This window comes from Bos mutus, chromosome 12 (genome assembly GCF_027580195.1).
Source record: "Bos mutus isolate GX-2022 chromosome 12, NWIPB_WYAK_1.1, whole genome shotgun sequence".
Classification (NCBI taxonomy): domain Eukaryota; kingdom Metazoa; phylum Chordata; class Mammalia; order Artiodactyla; family Bovidae; genus Bos; species Bos mutus.
Genome location: NC_091628.1, coordinates 37337473 through 37343523, shown reverse-complemented (window position 1 = coordinate 37343523; position 6051 = coordinate 37337473).

Sequence of the window (6051 nt, the reverse complement as noted above, 5' to 3'; positions counted from 1 at the left end):
CAATGCTACATTATTTAATTTGTTGCTCAGTTTATTTCAGCTTTATCTATTTGTAGTTTTTCATCTGGCCCCTTGACATAGTTCTGTTTTGGGGGTAGGGGGCAAGGCTGTATATATTGTTTTTGGAACCCCTGGATTAGCAAGATCCCCTGGAGGAGAGCATGGGAACCCACTCCAGTACGCTTGCCTGGTGGGCTATAGCCCATAGGGTGGCAAAGAGTCAGACATGACTCAAACGACTTAGCATGTACGCACCCATTATTAGAGTATACTGCACAAGAGTTTTATCTCTAAGAACTCATGGATTTTTATTTATTCATGATTTATAATCAATTAATTGTTTCCTTTGATCAGAAATCTTGGTTCATATTTTGCAGGAAATAGCATTTTGTTACCAAACACTCTCTAGATGATGTTTTGTTTTGTTTTTCATAACTTTAATTCCAAAATCATTGACTGCTATCATGTTAACCATTCAGTATATAGCTGTTCAGTATCAAATACTTATCAGACTGTTTCCCAGGTGGCACTAGTAGTAAAGAACCTGCCTGCCAATGCAGGAGATATAAGAGACATGGGTTTAATATTGGGGCCAGGAAGATCCCCTGGAGGAGGACATGACATCCCACTCCAGTACTCTTGCCTGAAGAATCCCATGGACAGAGGAGCCTGGTAGTTTACAGACTGTAGTGTTTCACAGAGTTGGACATGACTAAAGTGACTTCACACACACGCAGGTAAGCATGCACCAGACTGTAGCTGCAATGCAAGTTGATAATCACCTCCTTAAAACAAGGAAATTATTTTCCTGTAGATTATCAAGAGGGATCCAAAATAATCACTTGAGTTCTTTTAAAATAGAAGAGAAAGACAAAAGGAGAAGTCAGAGAGAGAGATGAAATTTGGAATAGGTTAGACAGTGTAATGTAAGAATAATGCAACAAGCCATTGTTGACTTTGAAGATGGAGGAAGCAGAGCACAAGCAAAGGAATTTAATGGCCTAAATGCTAGAAATGGCCTTGAGGTGACAGCCAGAAAAAAAAAGAAAAGAAAAAAAAAGTGGGAATCTTTGTCCTACAATTTAAGGGAACTGAATTCTGCCAACAATACAAATGATTAGGAAATGAACTCTCTTCTAAATCCTCTAGAAAAGAGAACAGATGAACCTACTTCTTGATTTTGGTATGACAAGGCTCACTGAATTTATGACCAAACAGAATTGTAAAATAATGTATTTAGTAGTTTAAGCCACTAAAGTTGAAGAAATTGTTAGAGCAGCAATATAAAACTACTTTAGTTATGGAGAGTTTTAACTCCAATGTTATTTGTTTTTCCACTTTTTTAAATTTTTATTTTATTTTTTAATTTCACAATATTGTATTGGTTTTGCCATATATCAAAATGAATCTGCCACAGGTATACATGTGTTCCCTATCCTGAACCCTCCTCCCTCTTCTCTCCCCATAACATTGACAAAATTCAACATCCATTTATGATAAAAACTCTCCAGAAAGCAGGAATAGAAGGAACATATCCAATGTTATTTAAATATTTTGAAGTAACATGTAGTTCCTATAAACAATATCAGATATTCTCAATGTATTTATTTAGTATTTATTCTTTCATTTCACTTATTGTCTTTTTCTTATTGGTGAAGTAGGTATTTTAACATTTCTTTCATGAAGTCTGTTGGTGTGAGCTATCAGATAAAAGGTTATAACTTCTCAGTTGTACTAGATTTTTGCTATTTTTCCTCCAGCAGTTTGAAGCTAATGTTTTGTTGTATAGTCTTGCTTGATTTCTTTTAGGTAATCTATAATTTTTCTTTAGAAGCTTTGACAATTCCTTTTTTTCTTTTTCCTTTGGTATCTTGTGATGTCACTAGATATGTTTAGGTGAAAACTTAATTTTATGTTCCTTGCATTTCACTTAGTGTGTACTTTCCAATTAAAAATTCATGATTATAATAGAGAGGAAAACTCAGCTTCTGTTTATTTAAATATAAGATGTTTATAATTTCCTGCATTTATCCCTTCTTTAAAACATGCTTTGGATGTTTTGGAAGTTCTATTATAATCTCTCAAATCTCTTTATCATATGTAGTTCTTTCATAAATTTTATCTTTTTATTGCTCACTGTGCTCACAGTCAATATTTTAGCCTTTCTTTCAAGGTTTAATATATTTAAAGCCATGAGAGTGTTCACTTATAGCATTCTAATATTTACTTATTTACACAAACTATCTTTGGAGATACAATGGAAACAGTGACAGACTTATTTATTTATTGTCCTCCAAAATCACTGCAGATGGAGACTGCAGCCATGAAATTAAAAGACACTTGCTCCTTGGAAGAAAAACTATGATCAACCTAGACAGAATATTAAAAAGCAGAGACATTATTTTGCCAACTGAGGTTTGTCTAGTCAAAGCTATGGTTTTTCCAGTAGTCATGTATGGATGTGCAAGTTGGCCCATAAAGAAAGCTGAGCACCGAAGAATTGATGATTTTGAATTACAGTGTTGGAGAAGACTCTTGAGAGTCCCTTGGACTGCAAGGAGATAAAACAGTCAATCCTAAAGGAAATCAGTCCTGAATATTCATTGAAACAACTGATGCTGAAGCTGAAACTCCAATACTTTGGCCCCCTGATAAGAAGAACTGACTAACTGGAAAAGTCCTTGATGCCGGGAAATATTGAAGGCAGGAGGAGAAGGGGACGAGAGAGAATGTGATGTTGGATGGTATCACTGACTCGATGGACATGAGTTTGAACAAGCTCTGAAAGTTGGTGATGGACAGGGAAGTCTGACTTGCTGCAGTCCATTAGGTCCCAAAGAGTCAGACATGAATGAGCAACTGAACTGAACTGACTGATATTCTATTCAGACTCTCAACAGAGTAGTTGATGCCCATCCATACTGGGGAGAACAATCTATTTAATGATTAATTTCTATATTGAATGGAAGCAGCAAGAGTAACACTCTCATTCTTGAATTTTAGTGGAAAGGCTTTCAGCTGCTCATCATTTGGTAACATGCTTGGCTGTGGACTTGCTATATATGGATTTTATTATATTGAAATATACTCTCTATATACTCACTTTTGGAGAAGGCAATGGCATCCCACTCCACTACTCTTACCTGGAAAATCCCATGGATGGAGGAGCCTGGTAGGCGGCAGTCCATGGGGTCAGCACAGAGTCGGACACGACTGAGCGACTTCACTTTCGCTTTTCACTTTCATGCATTGGAGAAGGAAATGGCAACCCACTCCAGTGTTCTTGCCTGGAGAATCCCAGGGACGGGGGAGCCTGGTGGGCTGCCATCTATGGGGTCGCACAGAGTCGGACACGACTGAAGTGACTTAGCTGCAGCATACTCACTTTGATAAGTGACGTTATTATAAATGAATTTTGAATTTTGTTCAATGATGTTCTGCTTCTATTGAGATGATTATGTGCTTTTATCCTTCAATATATTAATGTGGTGTATCACACTGATTAATTTATGAATAATGAACTGTGCTGTTTTGATTTTTTTTTGATTGATAATATTTTGTTGAGGGTTTTTGCATCTATATTCATCAAAGTTATTGGTTTGTAGTTCTGTTTTTTATAGTGTCTTTATTTTGATATCAGTATAATGGTGGCCTTGTACAATGTATTTGGGAGTGTTTCCTCCTTTTCAAATTTTTGAAATAGACTTAGAGGATAAGTATTAGCTTTTCTTTACATGTTTGGTAAAATTTCCCAGTGAAGCCATCTGGTCTAGATTTTTGTTTGCAGGGAGTTTTGTGGGATTTTTTTTTTTTTTAATTACTGATACTATTTCACTTCCTGTGTTCAATCTCTTCAAAGTATCTGCTTCTTCTTAACTCAGTGTTGGCGGACTGAATGTCACTAGAAATTTGTCCATTTCTTCTAGGTTGTCCACTTTGTGGGCATATTTCTTTTTATATTATTCTTATGATTTTTGGTATCTCTGTGGTATTGGTTGATATTTCTCCTCTTTTGTTTATTTGAGTCCTGTCTCTTTTGTTCATTGCAAGTCTGACTAAAGGTTTTGATTTTGTATATACATATACAAAATTTTTATTGATTTTTGTATGTATATATATATAAATATATATATTCTTACATGTATTTTATTTCCTCTGTTATCTGTTTTTTTTCTTTTTTTTCCTTCTGCTGCTCTACTTCTTTTTTTCAAATTCTTTAGTTTATAAGTTAAGTTATTTACTTGAGATTTCTCTTGTTTCTTAAAGAAATTTTTTCACTTCATCCTATAGATTTCTGTAACTATGCTTTCCTTTTCATGTGTATTGAGAAATTTCCTGATATCCTTTTTTGTTTCTAACAGTGACCCTTTTTTTGTTTGTTTTGTTTTGCTTTTTAGTAGCATATTGTTTACTCTGCACCAGTTCTGTTTTTCTATTTCCTTTTATCTCTCTTTTTTTTTTTTTTGACTTAGTTTCCAGTGTTTTTTGGTTTTGTTTTTTCTCTCTCTCTCTTTTTTTTTTTTTTTTTTTTTTTGCAGTTTTGGTTGGAAAGAGTGCTTGGCAAAATTTTTCTCCTCTTAAATTTGTTGAGGTTTGTTTTGAGACCTGGTATTTTGTCTATCCAGAAGCATGTCCAGAATGCTTGAAAGAATATATATTCTGCATTTTGTGCAAGTAGTGTCCTACAGATATTTGGTCAAACTGTTTTTCTGTGTCATATAGGACCTTCAGTTCAATTCAGTTCAGTTGTTCAGTCGTGCCCGACATTTTGCTACCCAATGAACTGCAGCACGCCAAGCCTCCCAGTCCATCACCAACTCCCAGAGTTCACCCAAACTCATGTGCATTGAGTCGATGATGCCATCCAGCCATCTCATCCTCTGTCATCCCCTTCTCCTCTTGCCCCCAATCCCTCCCAGTATCAGAGTCTTTTCCAATGAGTCAACTCTTCGCATGAGGTGGCCAAAGTATTGGAGTTTCAGCATTAGCATCAGTCCTTCCATGAACACCCAGGGCTGATCTCGCTTAGAATGGACTGGTTGGATCTCCTTGCAGTCCAAGGGACTCTCAAGAGTCTTCTCAAACACCACAGTTCAAAAGCATCAATTCTTCAGCACTCAGCCTTCTTCACAGTCCAACTTTCACATCCATACATGACCACTAGAAAAACCATAGCCTTGACTAGACGGACCTTTGTTGGCAAAGTAATGTCTCTGCTTTGGAATATACTATCTAGGTTGGTCACAACTTTCCTTCCAAGGAGTAAGTGCCTTTTAATTTCATGACTGCAATCACCATCTGCAGTGATTTTGGAGCCCCCCAAAAAATAAAGCCTGACACTGTTTCCACTATTTCCCCATCTATTTCCCATGAAGTGATGGGACCAGATGCCATGATCTTAGTTTTCTGAATGTTGAGCTTTAAGCCAACTTTTTCACTCTTCTCTTTCATTTTCATCAAGAGGCTTTTTAGTTCTTTTTCCCTTTCTGCCATAAGGGTGATGTCATCTGCATATCTGAGGTTATTGATATTTCTCCCAGCAATCTTGATTCCAGCTTGTGTTTCTTCCAGCCCAGTGTTTCTCATGATGTACTCTGCATATAAGTTGAATAAGCAGGGTTGCAGAATACAGCCTTGACGTACTCCTTTTCCTATTTGGAACCAGTCTGTTGTTCCATGTCCAGTTCTAACTGTTGCTTCCTGACTTGCATACAGGTTTCTCAAGAGGCAGGTCAGGTGGTCTGGTATTCCCATCTCTTTCAGAATTTTCCACAGTTTATTGTGATCCACACAAATGCTTTGGCATAGTCAATAAAGCAGAAATAGATGTTTTTCTGGAACTCTCTTGCTTTTTTGATGATCCAGCAGACGTTGGCAATTTGATCTCTGGTTCCTCTGTCTTTTCTAAAACCAGCTTGAACATCTGGAAGTTCACTGTTCACATACTGCTGAAGCCTGGCTTGGAGAATTTTGAGCATTACTTTACTAGCGTGTGAGATGAGTGCAATTGTGCGGTAGTTTGAGCTTTCTTTGGCATTGCCCTTCTTTGGG